This window comes from Cnephaeus nilssonii (genome assembly GCF_951640355.1).
Source record: "Cnephaeus nilssonii genome assembly, chromosome: 5".
Classification (NCBI taxonomy): domain Eukaryota; kingdom Metazoa; phylum Chordata; class Mammalia; order Chiroptera; family Vespertilionidae; genus Cnephaeus; species Cnephaeus nilssonii.
The window spans coordinates 75,233,340-75,256,894 of NC_137076.1; the positions used below are offsets into that span (position 1 = coordinate 75,233,340).

The following is a 23,555-nucleotide window of genomic DNA, read 5'->3' on the forward strand; positions in this document are numbered from 1 at the left end:
CTTTCCCTCGAGCCTGATAGTAGAAAAATAGGGACTTTTGAGAAAAGTCAGAATTTCTTCCCCATCCCCTTTTCCCCCTCACAGATTGTAATATAGGCCCGTTTCTGGGGCACTAATCAGTAGTTGCCGTGCCACCTCCTCTTGAAATTCTATTTATCTTTGACTCACAAAATGTGGGTGGATGCTTGTATCTCGGGGGCCGGTCTAGTACGGTTCCTGGTGCACACACAGCATGGCCACAAATGTGCCAGGGTTTCAGACCCAAGCTGCTGGCACTGCTCTCACTTGCCAGAAACCTCGGCGGAAGCGACACCTAGAGGGGAGCGGAGGAGAGGCTGTGGAAGCGCTATTCATCAATGTCGGGGACAGTTACCAGTGGTCAGCGAGGCTGGACAGCTCATGGGGACCAACTCTGGGCGAGGATACGGGCCTAGGGGGGCTCCACTCCGCCGGCCCCAGGCACTGCCAGCGGGCGGACCCGCTGCACGGGTGCTCGCCACGTGCCGGGCATGGAGAGAAACCCCACTACTTCCAGCGGGTTCCTGCCCTTTCCAGAGCGGAAGGTACAGAAGTCCTCAGGTGGCAGGCAGGCCCTGTGTCAGCTGAAGGGAGTCGCAAAGGCTCACGCGGCTCTCCCCCCAAACTCGAGGCGACACGCGCCCAAGGCGGAGCGTTCTGCCTGGCGTAGCCTAGTCCCCCGAAACTTGGAACGGGTTTCCTTCGCTAGCGCAGAGAGAGGCGGAGATCACCCACCGTGCGGGGTCTCTTAGGACCAAGCTCCCCTGCCTGGGCGGCCCCAAAACAAAATGCTCCCTGGCGACTCCCCAGCGGGGAACACGGCTGCACGCTCGGGACTGCGACCAGCCCCGCAGAACGAGAGCTGCAGGCTGCCCCGGGCCGCCTTCAGTCCCGGGTCCGTCCTCCCCAGCCTCCCGCGCCGAGCCCAACGCTCAGCCCAGACGCTGGGAGCTCGGGGAAGTGAGGGCCAGGCGAGTTTAGCGGGCCCTTGAGCTGCAGCGAGGAGACGCAAGTTTCCCCGCAAAGCTGGAGGGAGGGGGGAGTGAGCCCGGGGCCAAGGGCACGGGTCCGAGCCGAAGGGCCGCCGCTCGCCTGACTCGCCGAGGCCGCTAGGGGTCCTGAGCCCCAGAGCGGCGCCTGCAGGGTCTCAGGCCCGCGCGGGCTGCGGGCTCGGCCCCAACTGTTCCGCGCCGCGCTCCGCGCGCCACCAGATCACTCCGGCCCTTCCAGCAGACGTGGGCCCCAAGCCTCGGCGCCCCAGCCTTTACCCCGAGTCCTGGCCCGGGCCGGGGTAGCCCAGCCAAGCCCGCGTTCCGTGATCCCGTGCCCGCCGCCCGCCAGGCGGGCAAACTTGGCTCTCCCAGCACCGGCTGGGAGGACAAGCAAGCGTCCGCTCCGGGCCCTGCGGGAAGACGCAGACCCGTGGGCGCAGGGACCCCGACGGGGTGCATCCCGGCGTTGCTGGCGGCGGCTTGGCACCCTCCCCGCTCCCGCGTACCTGAAGCAGCTGGGGCCGAAGGAAAGACCAGGTGGCCGGACTCCCACTCGCGGGAGCGCCCCGTGGCGGCAGCGGTAGCGGCGCCCCGGCTCCGCGTTCGGTCGGTCTCTGTGGCTGTTGGCGGGTCCCGGGCGCCCTGGAGGTTGTCGCGGCTCCAGCTCTCCGAGCCACCGCTGCCCACTGCTGTGCCACCGCCGCCGAGGCTGCCCTATTTCTGCCGCCGGGACCGGAGCCCGTGACGTCACCCTCCCGGCCCCGCCTATCCAATCGCAGCCACCTGTGCGCGCAGCCACCCGCCCGCCGCTCTGAGCCGCGCGGGGCCGCAGCAGGTGCGCAGAGCTTGGGGCGCGCACGCGGGCCGCGAGGACTCGGGCGCTCCAGGGCGACCCCTGCACCCGCCGCGGGACGGAGTAGCTCCGGCCCCTGGCTCGCGGGAGCCTGGCAGGTGACAACCCCCATTACCTGCCAAAACACCCCTCCTCACCTCTCTCTCCTCCCGGCTCCTTCTGGGGCTGGATTCTCCAAGGCCGTGCGCTCAAGAGGCACAACTAACTGGCCCTACAGCTTGTAGAGCCCGGGCGGTACTGTCCCTGGAGGCAACGTCAAATGACACTCGCCCTGGCTGAGAGCCAACGACCTGCGAAAAGGCAGTTTGTATCACTTTCTTGCTTCTGAATCTGCCCTCTCCCAACTGCAGAATCTTACAAAGTCTTGGGCATAGAGGGGCAGTCCCAGGTGATGACATTTGCTTAGCTTGGCCAAGCTGTGGCCAGGTCTTCCTTCTCCTACAACCAGACGTTTTTGCAGCTGGAGCCCCATCCTCAAGCCTGGGGCTCCCAAACCTTTCTGGATCCCTCTTCAACACCCACAACTTTTTTTTTTTTTTTTTTTTTTTACTAAACCAATCTTTATTAAGATTTAAGCATTTTTTTCCACTGCAACCAAGCAGTCACTTTTCTTTTGTTAATTGGTCTAGAGATCGGTCTTGAAGCAGAAATAAACTGGAAACATCTTTGTAACAACTAGGGCCCCCCAAGTGGTCATACTGTAGTCCCACGCTGGCCCCAGCCCAGGCCAGGCTGGTGGTGATGGCTGGGCAGGGGCCTCTCTGGGGGACTGCCCCTGCTCTGGCTGTGTGGACCCGGGGTCACTCTCTGCCTTAAGGGAGCAGTGTCTTGGCCATGCCCTGTGATAGCTCCTGGCCTGGGGCAGGGGCAGGGGGCTTTTCTGAGGATAAACTTAGTCAAATCTCAGCAGAAGGGGAAGGCCACCAGGCTGATGTGGAGGGAGAGGCAGTACATTTACTCTTTCCTTCCACAGATACTTACGGAGCCCTCCCACGGACCAGGCACTGTGCTAGATGTGGAGGAGAACGCCGTGGCTGGGCCACATGGCCTCTGCCCTCACACAGGTTTTGGTTTGGGATCCAGCTCTCCCTCCACCACTGCTCAGCTGGTAACCCCGAGTCACTCATATGTCTGCTAGAGGCATCAGTTTCCCCATCTGTAAAATGGGGAGCTGGATGAGACCTGGGTGACTTCCAGGTTTGCTATGACTTTCCACATGGATATCAGGATTTAGTCTCAGAAGAGTAAAGCCTACTCCCTCCTTAGTGCCCCTCGGGCCTTGGAAGGCATAATGCCCTCTCAGATTTTGTCTTTGCCAAGGCCACCCATGACTGACCTTCAAGGCTTGAGGTCAGATTCTCTACAGCTGGATCAAGAAAGGGATGGCACTTTCTATCTTGGGAAAAATAGAAGAAAGACTAAAAGGCATAAAAGGAAGCAGGGCGATTTGGAAACACGCTGTATCTCCCTTTGAAATGTAATTCTAAGTCCTGGTCAAGATGGTGCCCCACAGCTCAGCGGCTGAGTTCATCTCCCCTCCCACACTGTGAGTTATTTGGGAAACCAGATCTCTGTTCTCAGCTCTGAACACAAAGTCCCTGGTTCAGCCTCATGGCCCTATTACATAACCCAGCCAGGCCTCGGGGGGGTGTTTTTAATAACTCAGGGTCGTATGTACCGGTAAGTCAGGGTCTGCAGATTGACCAAGATCAGAAATAGCCCTGTTTACTGCAGGGAACAGGGACTGGACTTCCACAAACTTCCTCTGCTTCCCAAAGAAGAGGGAGAATGTAGCTGCTACAAACCAGATGTACAGGATATCCCTAGAGATGATGCTAACATCGGAAGTGAGCTATTGTGACTACTGTGCATAAAATAAGAGTGGAAGTAAAAGTCACCTTGGAATAAAAAAGGTGAAGTGTGAATGATGAAATCAAACAAGCCTTCGGGGAAATGGCATCAATGCCAGCAGACCTTTGCACCTCTTTGTATTGCTCTAAATAGGCTGGATTTCACACAGAAATTTTCAGAATTTGCTTGAAACCCTGCTTCAGAACTTGAAAGAATACTGATATTCTCAGTAGCCAACTAGGATGCTTCGAAATAAAAAAAAAAAAGGTTAAGTTTCAACTTCAAACAATTCACTAAGTTTGGAATGGGAAAGCTAAAAGGAAACACAAGTTCAGATGACTAACCCCAACCCCCACTCTAGGTTATTGGTGAGAGATCTAGCCAGGCAGACTCAGACACACAAAAGGAAGTTAGCAATGTATATATATGAGGTCAAAAAGTTTAAAATCTAATATATATATATATATATATATATATATATATATATATATATATATATATATATTAGAGGCCTGATGTACAAAATTCGTGCAAGAGTAGGCCTTCCTTCCGCTCGCTGCCGGCACCAGCTTCCCACTGGCACCTGGGACCCAGGCTGGCTTCCCTCAGCCGCCCGCAGGCACCCAGGACGGCCCTGGCTTTGTCTGGAAGGATGTTTGGAATGATGTCCAGAAGGATGTCTGGTCTAATTAGCATATTACCCTTTTATTATTATAGATTATATATATATATATATATATATATATATATATATATATATATATATATACTTTACTGGTTTTTAAACTTTCAAAATTTCTATTCTAATACAAATACAACCATATGATCAAAATTGCTGCCAAGTAACGTGTCTCCTACAGATCATTTCAGATTGAAGCAGAGGTGACATGCAGCCAGCCGTGGGATCAGGGGAGAGTAGGGCACCTCCTCCAGATTCAACCAGAAGTTTCCTGTCACTAGCTATGAGTCAGGGCCACTCTGGGCTGCTCAGATGGTGCCCAGAAGTACCCACTAGAAGCCAGGCCAAGAGGTCATGTACTAAGATCAGAAAAGGCAGGAAACTGTCTTCCTTGTCTTGCATAATTTAACATTCTGCTACCTGTCCAAAAAATGTCTTAGTAAATCTTCAGACCAAACCGTGAAGTTGACTGAAGAAGCAGGCTGTCTTAGGAGAGCCCTGGACGGGAGGCACTGGCACTGGCTCCCTCTCCTGTCTCTGCCCCTCTCTGGCTGGGTGAGCCGCACCCTTTCTGGCCCTTGTTTCCTCATCCTCAAGTAGGGGCTGGGGGTGGGTGAAGTGCGAGGCAGTCATACTAAATGAACTTCTATGGCCATTTTCAATTATACAAGTCTATGCCTTTATTTTGCTAGTATCTATAGAAGTTAGGGCTTCTCCAATCAAAAAAGAGCTATGAAGTTAAAGGTTTTCCCTAAGTCTAATATAAATGCTGATTTCTTAAGTAATGGCTCATTTAGTCATCTAGAAATTAAGTGAATATAGGCAACTAATGCAAAATTCTCAACCTAAAATCACACTCAGAAATAATTTCTTAACTAATGTAGAAGAAAAGTAGCCAGCATGGAGATCAGTAAGGTATCGATTCAATAGGTAAGTGAAATTTGGGAAACTTTTTAAGGCAATGAAGAAGTGGTGTAGAGTAAGACTTTTAATTAAAACGTTGGGACAAAAGAGGTGATGCAGTGATGGACAGGGAATTATGAATGGTGAAAGTGGAGGGAGATGAACAATAAAACCCTTCACCATGGTATTGTTTCCAGGGACAGAAGTCCCATCCAACTCCCAGGGGCTGGATTGATGGTACCAGGGGCCTAAGAAAGGCCCTGATAACAGGAGGAAGTGAAGTTTGACTGCTCTCAGAATTCCACGTGCACAGAAAGAATTTGGGACCAGAAGGCCAGGCCTTCAAACCACAAAGCACCGCATCCTGGTCTAAGCCATGAAGCTCCCAGTCCCCTTTCAGGAACTGGCTAAGGGGAGAGCAGGGGGCCCGGTTCTGGCCAAGGAGAGGTGAGAGACCGTCTGCTGGGGGGTTAAAGCGATGCTTGGGAAGAGATGGTGTCTCTTTTCCCTCTCAATATCCTCATTCATTACAAGGGACCCCGAGACCTACAGTCACCATCTTGTTACCCTGAGAGCAGCCAAGCTGACTGATGGAAGGTGGCAGAGTAGGGAGCGGGAGAGAAGCTGGAACCTTAATGGCCTGCTGAGATGAGCTGCTGAAATAACCACTCTGACGCTGCCCGACCTCGACATTCCTATTTTCCTCATGGCTTACATCAATTGAGTGGAGATTTTCTGTGACTTGAAGTAGAAAACATACCAAATGAGAAAGAAGCTAAAATATAAATAAGAACCTCATGCATTATTGGACCGGCCTCTGACACACAGCATGGGAGACAGGAACTACTAATGTTGTCACCATCTCACTTGGTTTGTCCAAGAAACCTAGGCTAGATCAAAGGTTGAAATCTCTTGCTCTGGCCGGTGTGGCTCAGTTGGTAGGAGCGTCATCCCATACACCAAAAGGTTGGAGGTTTGATTCCCGGTCAGGACACACACCTAGGTTGTAGTTCCATCAACCGATCAATATTTGTTTTTGTTTTTCTCTCTCTCCCTCTCCTTTTCCCTCTCAGGTGAGGATTTAAAAAAAAACACACACACACAAAGAAAGTTGAAGTCTCCTGACTCCAATCCAGTGCTCAGACATGCTGTAATTGTCAGTTATGGAGAACATTTAGTTAACCAAGGCTCTCCATTTCCTAATTGCCCTAGATAAGAGACAGTGGACACATTACTGTCTAGGAGGCTTTAAAGCTGTCGAATGCAGGCACCTGTCAGCACTGCCTAGCCATCTGTGACTTGCAATGCCTATCACTGCAACCCTCCTCAAAAGATTTTTAAAACTGGTTTGCCATCTTTGTGTGGCATGTGACAAAGGAGTGACTCGAAGTTTTAAACAAATTATTTAAGAGTATCATATTAAGTATTGTAGTCTAAAGTTTGTTCTAATGCAATGATTAACATTTATAATATACAGTCATTGCAGACAAATTTCCACTTTGTATCATTTAACAAGTGTACAATATTTAACTTTTATTATATTATATAAGAGAAAGCATAATTTTCTGAAAAATACACTAAAAAATGATATGTCATATCTGGTTTGGGGACTGAATATATACTTGAAAGTACGTTGGGATTTAACTCCATGACACAGCAGCAAGTATAGGCAAACACTGTTTTCCAAAAGTTGATGTCTGAATTTATAGAATTTTATGCTTAAAAACACTACATTTTCCTTTTTGTAGCTTTTATGTTTTGTTTATAGATGACTGGAAGGGAGAGATTCCAGGCTGCTGTTTGCACGCACTCTGCAAATAGCACATTGTGGGTGTGGGCAGAGACTTTATTCTCAATAAATGAAAAGCAAAATTGGATATAATTGTCACTCTATTTTCTCTTCTTAACACTGTTTTTGAAGTACCAAAGACATCTTGATGTTTTATATAAGGATTTCTTTTAGGAGATGAATGCCATTTACAGATTAGTGAAGGTAATTTTGAAGTAGGATTGTAGTCTTACCATGTTTTGCTCTTAATTATCTTGTATTTCATCACTGGGTTCCTTATGTTTCTAGTCTTTAAACACAATCTATTGTGGGCACAAATCAAACATATATAACTAAGAATAAAAATAGCCCTGACTGGTTTGGATCAGTGGACAGAGCGTTGGCCTGCGGACTGAAGGAAGGGTCCCAGGTTCGATTCCGGTCAAGGGCATGTACCTTGGTTGCGGGCACATCCCCAGTCAGGGGTATGCAGGAGGCAGCTGATCGATGTTTCTCTCTCATCGATGTTTCTAACTCTCTATCCCTCTCCCTTCCTCTCTGTAAAAAAAAAAAATCAATAAAAATATTTTTAAAAAAGAATAAAAATAATGTAAAATGTAACAGTATCAACCATCCCAGCAGTCAGTGCTGTTTAGAGATAGACTGAGTGATAGAAACATGAGCATCTTCGTCTGACCTCCACCTAACCTCTGTGTGTGCTCACTTGTTACACACTGAGAGGTTCACAGTCTTCTGTTATAAATGAGGGGAGGGAGGAGGGATAAATAACGTCTCGCTTATTGATATTTTAACTTAAACCTTTCATTGTGACAATATTAGAGATTCACATCCAGTTGTAAGAAGTAGTTCAGAGCGACCACCTGCACCCTTTGCCCACTTTCCTCCAATGGTAACATCCTGCAAACCTATATATAGTACAATATCCCAGCCAGGATACTGACATTGATACAGTCACGGTACAGAACCTTTCCATCACCACAGAAAATCCCACTTGTAGGCCTTTTTATTTCCTGGAAATGTTATATCATGTATTTATTCTTTTTATTGCTGCTGTTGTTCATCCTCACCTGAAGATATTTTTCCCATTGATTTTTTATTTATTTTTTTAATCTTTATTGTTGAAAGTATTACATATGTCTTCCTTTCTCCCCCATTAATCTCTTCCAGCCTGCTCTCATTTCCCACCCCGCCCCCTGCCCTCACCACCCCATTGCCTGTGTCCCGGAGTTATGCATATATGCATACAAAGTCATTGGTTGATCTCTTCCCACCAAACACCTTTTAAAGTCACACCGATCTCCCTTCCCTCTGCCCCTCCCTCCTCATCCCTAACCCCTGGCAACTACTCATCTGTTCTCATCTCTATAATTTAGTCATTTTAAGAATATGAAAGAAAAGGATACAATATGTAACCTTGGGCTTTTTTTCACTCAGCCTAATTACCTAGAGCGTCATTCAAGTTGCTTCACATATCAATAGTAGTTCCTTTGTATTACTGAATTAGTGTTCCATGATCTGGAAGTACCACATTTGTTGAACCACCTGGGTTGTTTCCATTTGGGGCTATTACAAATAAAGTTGCTATAAACATTTGTATACAGGTTTTTATATAAATGTAAATTTTCATTTCTCTGGGATAAATGCCCATGAGAGCTCTTGCTGGCTTGTATGATAGTGGCATGTTTAGTTTTTTAATAAATGGCCAAACTATGTTCCAGAGTGGCTGTTGCATTTTATATTCCCACCAGCGATGCATGAGTGATTCCTATTTCTGCATCCTTGACTGCATTTGCTGGTGTCACTATTATTTCACTATTATTCTGAGAGGTGGGTAATGACATCTCATTGTGGGTTTATTTTGCATTTCCCTAAATGGAAAGTGATGTTGAACATCTTTTCATGTGCTTACTTGTTACCTGTATGTTTTTCTTTGGTTAAAAGTCTCTTCATGTCTTTGGCCATTTTCAAATCAAATTGCTTGATTTTATTACGGTTAAGTTTTAAGAGTTCTTTATGTATCTCAATACTAGCCCTTTAGCTTGTTTTTTTTCATCCTCCTAATAGGGTCTTTTGCAGAGCAAAGGTTTTTAGTTTTGATGCAATCAGATTTATCAAGTTTTCCTTTTTATAGCTCTTACATTTAATGTCAAGTCTAAATCCAAGATCCCAAAGATTTTCTCCTATTTTTTATAAAAGTTTAATAGTTTTACATTTTGTAATTCAGTTTGTCACCCATTTTGAGTGAAGTTTTGTGCAAGGTCAAGGACTTTTGAGAGTCTTTTTTTTTTTTTTCCTCTCTCTAAGAATTTCCAATTGTCCCACCTCATTTGTTGAAAAGGCTATCTTTCCTTCATTGAATTTCTTTACACCTTGTCAAAAATCAGTTGGGCAGGAATTGCAGAGGGCCCTATAAAGCCAAAACAATCTTGTAAAAAGAGATTGAAGGAAAAACAAAGTTGGAGAACTCACACTTTCTGATTTTAAAACTTACTACAAAGCTGCAGTAATCAAAACAGTGAGGTACTGGCATAAGGATAGACATAGAGACCAATGGAATAGAACTGAGAGTCCAGAAACGTACATGCATGGCCAATTGACTTTCAACATGGGTCCCTGGAATATTCAGAGGAGTGCCTCTCTCCCTTCATCATCTCGGACTGCCCAGGGCCAGGAGGTCCCACAACAAGGGGAACAGCAGCAAGCTTTCATCTACCAGCTCATGTGCTACCAGCCCAAGGTTGAGCCTGGATGGTGAACAAACTGGTCACCCCATGTTCGCCCCACCCATGGTGACCCTTCCCACAGACTCTGAAGGGTCAGCACCGAGACATTCCCAGCCCCGTTCCCCTTGCCCACACTCTCTGTGAGCCAAGAAAAGAGTCAGAACTGACTTTTTAGAACAAGAAGAAAGAACCTGTACTGTTCCCAACTAACATTAACATGCAGGCCCCGCTCACCTCCAGCACAGGTACGTTAAGCAAACACAAAGCGACAACAGGCTCGGTGCGAGGACGGAGGAGCCCACGGCTATCAGAGTGACAAGGTGAGCCCGGCCCACCTGCCCTTTGTTAAGCTTTTTCCCTCTGATGATGCATGAAATTATCCACCTGACGGAGCTGCGCCTATGCTCATGCCACCTTGCACAACACACATCCTCTCATTATCCCCTTGGTCACAAATCCCCCAGAGCGGTGTGATACTAATGAGAGTCTCATAAAATCTGGGGGAAGAGCCATCCCTGGTGCCCTGGGAGAGGGAAATTGCCATTCACAGCCACATAAACCACTGTGTGTCAGTCTCTACTTGGTTGTCACACCTTGGCGAGCCACCCCATGGCCTTTAAGATGTAACACGGTTTCTAGGACAGCAGACTCTGCTGCTGTCGGGGACACCGTGTACCCAGCTTCAAAGCAAGGCCAGAGTGTAGCTCTAATTATCCCAGCATGCCCCGGGCTCTGAGACCGCCTAACAGGGAGAAGAAAGGAGCAGGGTGTTCACATCAGGGGAAGCGCTAAATGTGGAGCGACGGCCTGATTCAGGGCACAGCTGTAGTCCTTTTTGATTTGTTCGTAATTTTCTACACTAGTGCTTCCAATTTGATACTGTCTGGGCCTAGGATGACAAAAAGAGTGGGATAACAGATGATGAGCTCAAAATACTGCACACAATCACAGTCACCCTGCATGTATGTACAATCAATATGTCACTTGGAAGAGGGACCATTGGCCGCCGGGCAATGTCGGGAATGTAAAATGTCACAGAACTCACAATGTGTTTCTTCTGTACTTAGGAGCTGTCACCATAGCTGCCTCTTGCTCTGGAGGGGAAACAGGCTTAATGTTTCACAACCAGTGGCCTTAGACAAATGAGTTAAAAGCCCAAAAGGAGTACTGGCGGGGCTTCCCAGCGACCCTTCCTGCTTTGCCTGCAGGGGTGCTATGCTCGGCTGTGCAGGTTGTGGCTCCAGCAGGCAGCTCCATAGACTGCACTGTGAAACAGCACCCTCCCCCGTCTCTCCTGTGGGGAAGTCATTTCCATACACCCTATGCAGCAGCCTGGGGCTGGTTGAGCAACGTGGAGTTCCTATTCCTAGGGGCTCACGGAGTGTCACTAAAGTGGATGGGAGAGACCCAGGCACACAGTGCCCACACTGAGAGTCTGGGGAATCCATGCACAGACCCACAGAATACGGTCTGGCACAGTGAACTTTCTGTTACCAGGCTCGGCAGGGCAAGGGGCCATTCCCTTTCTTCTAGATACTCTGACTCTGGTTAACAAAGCTGCCATTTAGAAACTTGCATGTGTAACCATTTCTTAATTATTTGAATATTATTAAAACTCCCTAAACTTGACAACGCCTTTAAACATGATCTATCTTTGTTTAGAGGCACTTCAGCAAAAGTTTTAGGAAGACGATGCTGTAACATGTATCATAGTATAAGATTTTAAATATCCTGTGGACAGCACTTCTACTCCTAAGAATTAATCCTATAAAAATAAGGTAAAGCCCTAGCCGGTTTGGTTCAGTGGATAGAGCGTTGGCCCGTGGACTGAAGGGTCTCAGGTTCAGTTCCGGTCAAGGGCACATGCCTGGGGTGCATGTAAGAGGCAGCTGATCAATGATTCTCTTCCATCATTGATGTTTCTCTCTTTCTCTCCCTCTCCCTCTCTGAAATCAATAAAAAATATATTTAAAAAAAATAAGTTAAAGTATACAAATTTATTTGCACATTTGTGTATATAGTATATAGAGATATGTGTATATACTATTATACACAGAGATACACTAAGATGTTCATTGTAATATGATTTTAATAGTGATCATAAAGGAAATTATTTGAATGTATGCTAATAAGGATTTGCTAAATGAATTCGAGTATGTGCATAAAATAAGATACTATGGAGCCTTTAGGATAATTCACTATAGCTATTTGTACTTATAGAGGACATTTTTTTTCTTTTTCCTGCATTTCCAACAGCTTTCGAAGGCCAGAAACCCCACTCACCTCCCAGCCTCCTTTGCAGCTAGGACACGGGAATATAACCTGGTCCCACCAATGAGACACGGCACACAGACTTCAAACAGGAAGTGAGGAAGCCAGTTGGGGGGGCGGGGGGGGTGGTGTTTGCTAGCAAGGAGAGAGGTCGAGACAGCCTCCTTGTGCGAGGCTGAGTTTCTGACACAGAAGTGGTGTCGGTACTAGTGGCAGGAGTGGTTTCACCAAAATGAGTTCCCAGCAGAGCCACCTGCAGCCCTTGGGCTTCCCGGGGGCATTTTCTCATCAGGACAGCTCTGCAGGCGGGTTTAGTCATTCCGGAAAGCAGGGCTCCAAGCCTAGCTCTCGGACCCCCAGTACCTCTGTGAGCTGCCCCTCTCCTTTGACAAGCTCCTTTTCTTCTTAAGGAGCTGAGTCAGCTTCCACTGCCTGGAAAGACATCCACGATACAGGTATCCTTGACTCTGTAATTTCAGCTCTGTAATAACCCACACTTCTGTAACCACATGGAGGGCCCCTAAGCCCCGCTCAAGTGCCAGCTTGAGGCCTCCAGAGCTCAGCAGAGGGAAGCATGTTTGAGCTGTGCAAGGTGACCCTGACTGCTGGCCCTAATACAGGTTAAGGAGTGTGGCCGAGCAGTTTGTAGAATTACCCTTGAATATTTTATCGCATCATGCCCTTGTTGTCTTATAAAAATGAACGATAAGAAAAGAAATCGAAATGTTATTTACAACACGAAGGAAAGTTATCACATGCTTAATAAAATTGAAACAAAGAAATCACCGGTGCACTACAAGGAGTTTTAAACTTGTGGACTTCATGTTCAAGTGCAAAGTATAGGAAGAAATTCCAAGAATGTGAATGAGGTGCCAGAATAATCTTAAGGTCTCTAAAACTGTAATCACCTTAGAAAATGTATGTCGATTATTTACTTTCACATATTTAACTTTTGAACATTTTTTCAGAAATGTTGATGTGTGAAAGCAGGAGAGTGCCCATATATTCCAAGGTAAAATAAGCAGGATACAGGAGACCCCAGCTTTAACACATTCGTGTAGGTATGTGTATGAAATAGACATTGAAAAAAATCTATTCTTAGACATATACCCTGCCAGCTCTGAGAAGGTGTTAACTCTGTGGATTAAGAGTTTGAATCATTTTAAATTATAATCATCGAAACCCTTAAAGATATTTCCATTGTGAAGAAAAAAATATGAGGGTTCTAGAACTTTCCAAGACCTGGGGCCACTGTGTGGGCACAAGCCCCAGACGCTGGACCTCAGGAGACCTCTGTCCTCTCCTTGATCCTCCTCCAGGCTGATGTGTGCTCTCATGCCTGCCACACCATCCCTCTGGGCCTTCGGTCTTGATCCCCAAAATTAGGAGGTCGACACACAGCCTCATGGTGGCCCTTTAGAGATCTTTGCAATGAGCTGAGGGCTCATCCCACAACCCAGGGCAGAGCAGGGCACCCACCAGACAGGTGCCCCTCCCAGAGAGCTATCCATAGACACAGGAGCTAAACCCTGTCTCAAGAGAAACTGCTTAACGACGTAGTGCATCATGAATAAGACTAATTGACTGTCCTGTTTAATCAAGAGAGAGCCTGCCCCAAAGGCAGCATGGCCACAGAGCTCACAAGGTTCAGAGAGAAAAGAGTGAAGCCGGCATTGCCCCACGTGGGAGGGCGGTGAGAACCTGGCAGCAACCCAAGGGGGACAAAACAGCCCGCATGGAAGACCCAAGGGCAGAAGGAAGCTACTCTTAGGTTTCTGCTGTGCAGGGAGATAACTTTTTCTCTCTAACATTTCTAATCCTTATTTTATTCTCTAGCAAATAAAAAATATTTCCTAAATTCAAGCGGTTATCAAAATAAAATGATGGTATTGCAAAGGATGAAGGTGCGGTGCTTTGTAAACCATGTCCTCCCGGGGACCACCGGGATGTGCTTTGCCAGAAGGAAAGAGCGTTCACTCCACTCAGGTGCCTGGGTGTCCAGGGGACGTGTGTAATCTGTGCTTACGGCTGGCGCAGCCCTTCTGGCCACTAGAGTTCCAGTTTTCAGCTGTGCTGAAAAAGACCATCCCGGCCCTAATCCTCTCCTTTCTTCCAACATGCAAGTAAACAGTGAACATGTTCTTTTTCCTTTCCACCCTGTGGCAGGGCAGAAATTGAGCTGTGAAGCCACAGTGGAATTGAAGTTCTTGCTGAAACCCTCTCCCTGACCCCTGGCAATGTGTTTGTGGGCTTTAGCCCTGCTTTGCACATGTCTCAGGGAAGAGTGTCCAGGGAGAGACAGAAAGCCAAAGGCCCCGAGGTGGGGAACACACTAGCATGTTCTAGAAACACAGCAAAGTCCAGTAAGGTTGGAATGAGATCAGAGCGATAAGGAAGACCAGGACTTACAGGGCTTAGGGGTCATGGTAAGGTCTTGGGATTTATTCTGTAATGAGAAGGAACCTGCTGGTTGAAGGCAGTGGAATGCCATGAGCTAATTTAAGGTTTTGTGTAAGTCCCTCTACTTATTGGTAGGAAACAACCTGGCAGGGGATTGAGGGAGAGCAGAGAGACCAGTTACTAGACTGCGGTATTCTTCTAGGCCAGCAATGAAGGTGGGCCATGTGATCCCTTAGAGATGGAGAGAAAGAGATGGATTGAAGACATAGTTTGGAGCTATAACTGTCAAGAATGGATGGATTTGGGGTATGAGAGAAAGAAAGCCGTGAGTTAAGGAGAGCACCAAGATTTTAGGCTTGTGTAAGTGGGTGAATGTGGTGCCACCTGTTGAGAGAAGATGAAGGGGGCTGAGGAAGACAGCAAGCTAGGGATGAACCTGGGAAATGCCCTCCCACTCCCTTCACAGTATCAGCAAAGTCTCCTGAGACTCAGAAAGCTATACCAGTTTTTGTTGTTTAGGAACCCTATGAAAGGTATTTTGGTTAACACGAAGGGGGACTGGGACTATTGGTCACCGAGATCCAATTCCCTTGATATCACACACCACACAACACACCAATGCACAGAGAGTACCAGTAGAAGTGGGGTCTTCTAAATGAGATATTTGTCGTCTCTTCTGTGTTCAACAGCCCACTGTACACTGAGGACTCCATTGATTGGGATCTAATTTAATAACATCTGTACTCCACCCAGTTGGTTCTACCATCCACTTGTCATGGTCTGGACCCTACTGGAAGCTCCATGAGAAGATACAGGAGAGGCAATGTTGAACGATATATCCTGAATGCCTGAGCAGTCCACTACTTACCAAACACCCCACTAAACTATTTTATGGTTTTGATCAATGTCACCTCAGTATATTCAGTTCTGTAAGTGGACCATCCCTCCTGTTCCACCCCACTCCCCAGGGGTTTTATTTGGATTATAGAACTATCCACAGTCTGAAGTCCTAGGCCAGAAATGGGTTCATACATCCACAAATGGCCCCCATTTACTGTGAGTGTAAGACCATGCTGCTTAGCCTTTACACAAAATAACACACACACACACACACACACACACACACATTCATACCCCAGAGTACATGCTCGGTGAGTCAAGGTGTCGGTTATTAGCGCAAGAAGGGCCTTTGATGATGATATAGCTCAGCCTCCCCATTGTAGGTGGGAAACCCACAGAGGATGAAGGGAGGGGAAGCAATGCTAAAATTTCCTCCAGTCAAACTGACTCGCGGACTTACAATTCACACAGCGCTTTGTCACTGAGGTCTCCTCTCTCCAGTCGTCAAACTTTCTGAGGTGAAACTCACCACAAGGCACCCCAGCCAAGTCGGAGGCCTCCAGGGAACTCACCACTCCTGGGTCACAGGAGACGCCCCTGTTTGAACACTAGCCCTGGAAATCTCTCAGAAAGTACCCCCTCTGCTGCAGCTCATCTCCCGAGTAGCATCTTCTCTCTCCTGCTGGGGATTAGCTGTTCTGCATCTTGGGCAGGAAATGAGTTCTTTGCTGTTTATTGTGGTCAAATCCTGAAATGAAGTCAACATAGCAGTTAAGGCTGGATAAGCTGACGTCTCTTCATTAATTCATGAGGCACTTCACAGTACACCACTGTCCAGCCGAGATTGACGGGAGCCGAAAAGGGAGTGCAAGTTAAATTAGGTCTGATAACTTCTGCTTAACCGGCCTGTCAGGGTCCTGGAAGATTCAACATCTATGATTTATTCCTATGTTAACCTCAACACGCACACGCATACGCACACGTGCTGGCGTGGAGAGACGGCACTGGACTGCATTTCAGATGCAATCCCAACAATTTGCAGAGTGAAATCAGAGAAAGGTCAGCAGTGATGGGCCACCAGAGAAAGCTCATTATTCCCTTGTTTATTCCTTCATGCTTTCATTCATTTGTTCACTCCACCTTTCCCCATCCGCTTCTGTACTTCTTACAACGGCTTGTGCTGGACAGGAGGAAGATTCCAGGGGGGCCTCAATGTACTCATTTCTAGGCAAACAGGCTGACAATAAATTATCTGTACTTGAAGCAATTTCTAATGTCTCCAGCTCTGCTTCTCACAGGCCAAGTTGGCCTTATGCAAACCTGTTCCTTTTCTCTCGTCTCATCTTCCCCACGAGCAGAAACTAAGATTGGAGTGCTCGATAACCCTAACAGCCACCACTGACAGATGTGTTAGGTACTGGGCACTTACATGGGTCCTTTACATGAATTGTCTTATTTAACCTCAACACAAGTCTCTGACCTGGGTACGATTCCTTTGCTCTGTTTCCATACCAAACTCCGAGGCTCGGAGAAGTTACACACCCTGCCCATAGCCGCCAGACTATAAAACGCGGAGGCTAAGCCCACGTGGTCTGGCTTCAGAGTTTGTGTTCTTAAACCCCACCCACCCCCAATCCTGGGCATAGTCCTCACACACTGGCATCATCGGCGCTGTCTCTGGACCGCTCTGGGTCACAGTGGTCCCTCCCTGGACTCCCTGGTTCGAAAGCCAGCTTAAATTTCCGGTTGATAAGAATTAACGATGGAATGGTTATGAGTCACAGAGAAGAGTCCTTTATTAAGATGGAGAGATTAGGGGAGACAGAAGTTCAGAGCAGTGGGTGAGAAAATCCGGAAGTCAGTTCTAGACATTTTTCTGGAGCAACTTTACAAGACTGGGATTATCTCTTCTTTGGCAGTGTTTTGAACACAGCTGTAAAGCCATCTGGAACTGGGGCTTTTTGGAAAGGTGATGATAATTCCATTTCCGTTTCTTTAAGGGTTATGATTCTAAGACCTTAGGCCACTTTCAGCATGTTTATATTTTTCCAGAACTTTACCTAGTTCATCTAAGTATCCAGTTTATGAGTGTATAGCTGTCCCCACACTCTCCTACTCCTGCTTTGTTAATTCATATTCCCTCCCCCTTTCCCTCTTCTATCAGTCTTCCCAGAGGCAGTTCTATTTTGTTAGTCTTTCTAAAGCATACTTTCCGTTTTGTTGATTTCCCATTTGTTTTTATACTCTAGATTTATTGATTGTTCCCCTTTATGTTCTTCCTTCTTCTTTATTTGGGTTTACTCTGTTTCTCTCTTTTGAACTTTACAAGTTGAAAGCTTAACTCTCTTGCTTGCATTCTTTCTTAATTCCTATTATATTTAAAGCTATAAATTTACCTCTGGTACTGCCTAAAGTATGATCCACAAAATTTGACATAGGGTACTTTCATTGTCATTCCTATCAATAAGTCTTTAATAGTTTCTCCTTGATTTCTTCTATAGCCCAATGATGTTTGGTAGTATTTTTTAAATTTCTAGACATACAGAATTCTAAATTTTAATTTAATTGCATCATTGTCAGAAACATTGTGTTGTATACATAATGTTGATTCTTTTAAATTTACTAAAGCTTCTTTTGTGGCCTACCAGATAATTTGTTTGTGTTTGTTCTATTTATGTATGAAGAAAAAGAGGATTTTGTTTCTTGGGACAGATACATATAATGACTATATTGTTCTATATCTAATGATTTTTGTATGCTCAACTTCTAGTTTTTGAGAGGGTAATTAAAATCCTCAACTATGATATTTTTATTTATTATGTCATCCTAGACCTGTCAATTGTTACTTTATGTATTTTGATGTTATATTGTCAGGGATGTACATGTTCATGATTATTATATTTCTTGATATATTATTTGTTTTATCAATATATCTTCATCTTCCCCTTCTAATATGTATGCCTTAAACTATTATTCCTTTCATGCTAAAATTTCTATCTTGGCTTATGTTTGGTAAATCTTTTCCTATTTATCCTTTCTGTATTTTTTGTTTTTGTTTTTAATATATACTTGTAGGCAATCCATTGCTTGGTATTTTTTTTTAAGTTCTCATCTTCTGTTTAATTGTTCACTCTATTACAGATATCCCTCTTTTCTCCCCCTTTGCCTCCCTCCATCTTGCCCCCACCAGCCCCTAAGGTTTCACCACATTATTGTCTGTGTCCGTGGGTTATGCATATATGCATATAAGTACTTTGGTTGCTCTCTTTCCTTCCTCCCGCCCTTCCCCTCGGAAATCTGTCAGTCTGTTCCATTTATCCCTTCCCTTGGTCCTATTTTGTTCCTCAGCTTATTTTGTTCTTTAGATTCTGCATATAAATGAGATCATGTGATATTTGTCTTTCTCTGACTGGCTTATTTCACTTAGCATAATAATCTCTAGGTCCATCCATGCTGTTGCAAAGGGTAAGAGTTATATTTTAATTTAATTAGAGAGTCTACATTTTTATGAATTTAAACTATTTATATTTATGTAATTCCTCCTACATTAATATTTATTCCTGCCTTTTTTACATTTATAATTTTCCATATCTTCTTTTTATTTCCTTCCCTTACTCTCTTATATTCTGTTGAGTAGATGGAATTTTCTTCTGGTTTGAAAATTATACATTCTACATTTATTCCTCTAGTAGCTTTCCCTACGTTATTAAGAAAAATAAATTTTTCCCTGCCAGTTTCTTAAGCTCTCAATTTGTATTTGTTCCTCCAGAAAAAAAAATTTTTTTTCAGAGAACTAGACAAAACCACATCAAAGTGAGAAAGGAAGGATAAAAGGAAGGAAATAAATAAGGAAGCAAGAGGTCAGCAAGGAACAAAAAAAGAGAGAAAGAGGTAAGTCAAAAATAAAAGAGCTGGGGTCTGAGGAACTAAACCAGGAGTCCTGCACACCCAGCGCACCTGCACTCAGACAGTGCGAGCTGTAGGCTCCATCCCCTCCTTTCATGCAGCGTCCCCAGGTCACTCCTGTCTTCCCTTGTCTGGGAAACATTACACATCATTGCATGATTATTTGCCAAGCAGCCACTGTGTCCGAGGCCCTCCTTCAAGCCGGGGCAAAGCGGTGAACAAATGGGCCCCCTCCTTGCCCACCTAGCGCCCAGTTGAGATGAGTAGTTTAGAAAGCAATTACAACAGAGTAGGGAAGTACAGGGCGCCTTGGGAGCATCCAGCAAAGGAAACCCCGCCTGGCCTGTGGGAGTCAGGGAAATCCCACCGCAGTGATATCTAAGCTGATTGGAAGGCTATAGCTCCTCCATCAATGGGTGCCAAGGGCAGAGGCTGGCCTTAACTACTGCCCAGCTGATGGCCACTGTTCCTCTGCGTTCCATGGAGCTGTGGGCTGAACACACCCAGACTGCGGTCAAGGCTGCGGTGCTAACACTTGGCCCAGAGCCCAGGTTCTCTCAGTACACGCGTCCAGAATTCACAAGGTCCCCACCCTGTCCCATCTCCTAGGCCATATCAAGGGAACTGCAAACTGATGTCAATGTGGCCACTAGTTCCTGAGGTTACCGCTGCTCTACCTCACCAATCTGCCCCGGGTCTGTCTTAATTTTCTTTTATGCACAATCACACTCACTAGTTTAGACAGATCAAGGCAGGAGTCTGAGTTAGGAAATCTCTGAAAGAGAAACAGCCGTTATTACTGCTTCCAAAGACTAGAGTAAGTCCAGTGAGGCCCACTTCAGATGCCATTCACGCTGGCTTTAATGAGTAGATAGAAACAAAACAGTATGGAAACAGGAAAGGAGATTATGAGCTCCCGCTTTGGAGACAACCCCCTGTGCTCAAACCCCGACTGCTCTGCCTACTGTCACTGTGACCTTGGGAAAAACCTGAAATGCTCTGAGCCTCAGGTTTCTCATTTTTAAAGACATTGGTTATAGTTTCACATGGTGGTGGTGAAGATCAAACAGCACCATGCTTGTGATGCTTAGCACAGAGCTTCACTTAACGAAGGTCAAACAGGCAGGTGCTTACTGTTCGTGTTAGTGTAAGTAATGGCATTAGCAGTAGTATCACTATATTAGTGCCTAACCTGGGGTTACTAATGAAGAAGGTAGTATCACTGCTTCCTCAATGGATGCATAATACCTCATCTACAATATTTACTAATCACTTCTTAGAATTGGTCCAACAAAATGCAAAGCTCTTGCTCACAAAGATAACTTTGAAATTAAGTAAGGGAAGGGTAACAGATTCTTTAGGGACTTCTGTGTTGTCCTGAAGTTTGTACCATTGCTTCCCTCAAGAATCCAAGATATCTGATGGCATTCTTATTAACCTGTCCTTGTACACTCATTTATTCATCCATCATTTATTCAACAAATATTTGTTAGATGCCTATCAGAGAGGCTTGGCACAAAGTAGGCCTTCAATAAATGCTGAATTTTTAAAAATAATTATACACCAGAATTCAACTGTTTTTGTATTTTATTATTGTTTATTAAACATCCAGTTTTACGTTGCTTAACCTCTGAAACAAATGAGCTGATCTACAGCCAATACATTTGTACTTTCTGAGAATTGCTATAGAAATGTTCATTCCATTAAACTTCCTAGATTTAGCAAAAGGTGGCAAAACCCCAACTTCCTTGCATAGTGCAATGCTGTAAATAGATAAGCTCACTAAATAATTATTTACATTCCTAAAACATGACCAGCTCTCTTTTCCACCTAATCCTCAATTTTTACATACTTTACTTTTTCATTTACAGTGGAAATGCTCGGCAGCAATGTTAATATTTGTCAAATCACTGTGGGTGTTTCACTCTGTGGCTAATGATTTCTGAGTGTGCAGAGCCGGATTAGAATCTGAATTTGTACAACTTTTCTCCAGATCAGATGATCACAGAACACAGACACCCTTTGAAGGTACACCATGGTGGGGGGCGGAGGGGTTGAAAAATATGGTGCCCATCGTTCCTGCTAAAATACTACCTGAAAAAAAATCCCTGTGTGTTGAGAAGCATAATTACTCTTGACTTTGATGCCTGCCTTTTGAAAATCTTGAAATCTTCAGGCTATGGAAAAATGTGTTTGAAAGCACAGAGGTAGTTAGAAGAGGAATGCATCCCATTCACAGTCTGACAGTCCAGGGGGACTCCACAAAGAGCATCTCCGCGTGGTGGGGAGGGTGGTCACCGAGCTCATGCCACCATGCTCCACTTACTGGCTGTGGGGGCACAATTCACTCTTTCACCCTTTTTTTAATTTTTTAAAATATATTTTATTGATTTTTTACAGAGAGGAAGGGAGAGGGATAGAGAGCTAGAAACATCGATGAGAGAGAAACATTGACCAGCTGCCTCCTGCACACCCCTACCGGGGATGTGCCCGCAACCAATGTACATGCCCTTGACCGGAATCGAACCTGGGACCTTTCAGTCCGCAGGCTTACGCTCTATCCACTGAGCCAAACCGGTTTCGGCCACTCTTTCACCCTTAAGCCAATGGCTCATCATTTAACCATATGCATTGATACGGTCTTGTCACATTGTCCAAGATAAAAATATAAAACCATCCAATAGTTTCAGCTCATGGATACATGTAAGAAGATACCCAGGGATATCATGCCGAATGGAAAAGGCCAGTCTCAAAGCTCACATACGGTACAATTCCATTGATACAAATTCTCAAAGTGACAAAATGGCCGTGATAGAGAACAGGTCAGTGGTGGCCAGGCTTTCGGGGTGGGGAAGGATGTGATTATGGGGAGCCATATGAGAGTTTCTTTATGGTGATGGGACAGTTCTGTTCCCTGATTGTCTGATGGTTAATCTACACATAATATCATAGAACTACAACGCACACACAAGAGTATGTGGAAAAACTGCTAACATCCAAATAAGGTCTGTAACTGAGTTAAGAGTATTGCACCAATACCAATTTCCTGGCTCGGACGATGTTCCAGGGTAGCCTCATTGTCATTGGAGGAAGCTGCCTAAAGGGGACACGGGAACTTATGCACTATTTTTGCAACTTCCTGGGAGACTTAACTATTTTAAAAAAAGTTTAAGACATCACTGGAGCATTCTTTACCAATATGTTCTCATGGGCCAAGAGAGCATCTCTCTTTACGAGGACAGAGGCATTGCACATGCCTTATCTGCATTCCTGACAGCAGGGGAAAGTTGAGCGCACATGGTTTTGTTGGCAGGAGTTAGGTCATAAAGGGGATTTTCCAGGGTCTTCACTGTGGGACAGGGAAGTTGGAGCAGTGAGACTTTTGAGGCCAGCGGGGCTCCACCCCTGGCTGTGGGAAGAGTCACGCCTGAAGGCGGCATGGCAGCCACAGCTCCTGCAAACAGCAAGGCTCTCCCGAGGCCTCAGACAACTGAAACAAGCCCGGGAGGCCACCCAGGGGGTGAGGGGTCAGGAAACCAGGTGGTGCTTCTGAGCGCAGCTGGGTTGCTCAGCATGGAGAGGTGTGTGGGGCCAGGTGTATATGCAGAGAGATGTGGCCTGGTTGCTATGAGCAAATGCCTGCAGGGCTGTTGTGGGGGGAGAGATTACCCCTGCACTATATCCATCTGAGGGCAGGTCCTAAGCTGTAAGTAGAAGCCTGATGAAAGCAGCTTTCAACTCACATGAGGAATTATCCAACACACCTTCCTCAACAGGCAATAAGTTCCCAAGCACTGGAACTACTCGAACATCGATCCATTGGCTACCTGTCGAGGATGCTACAGGGATTCCCATTCAAGGGCCTCCATCCCACTCCAAGAAGGTGACACCAACAGTGAGGACACTGGAGGTGGGGGACCCTGATCTAAGATATGACCCAGTGCAGCGCCCTCTCCCTTTTGTTTGACTCCATTTAGTACCTATCGGCTTTCCCAAGATCACTAACGCTTCAGTGGCTCATTGTGTCCACAAGTAAATCTCACCTCCCCCAGCAGATCTTCAGGCCTCCTGTGAAGGGAGAGGCTGCCTTGCCCTGGCCAATGTGGCTTATTTGCTTGAGCATTGTCCTATGCACCAAGAGGTCACAGGTTCGATTCCTGGCCAGGGCACATGCCCAGGTTGTGGGCTGGAACCCCAGTGGAGAGTTTTGTAGGAGGCAGCCACTCAATCACATCAGTGTTCTCTCTCTCTCTCTCTCTCTCTCTCTCTCTCTCTCTCTCTCTCTCGCTCTCTCTCTCTCTCTCTCTCTCTCTCTCTCAAAAAAAGTAAA

General features: G+C 46.0%; 1 protein-coding gene across 1 annotated transcript in view; it reads right to left on the reverse strand.

Moving 5' to 3' along the window:
- FSTL4 (follistatin like 4) overlaps positions 1–1,643 on the reverse strand; it is a gene marked incomplete at its 3' end in the record, with an annotated part of 324,199 nt that extends 322,556 nt beyond the window's left edge. Inside the window, exon 1 of the mRNA XM_079773030.1 lies at positions 1,517–1,643. The remainder of the gene's footprint in view (positions 1–1,516) is intronic.
- Positions 1,644–23,555: the final 21,912 nt, after the last annotated feature.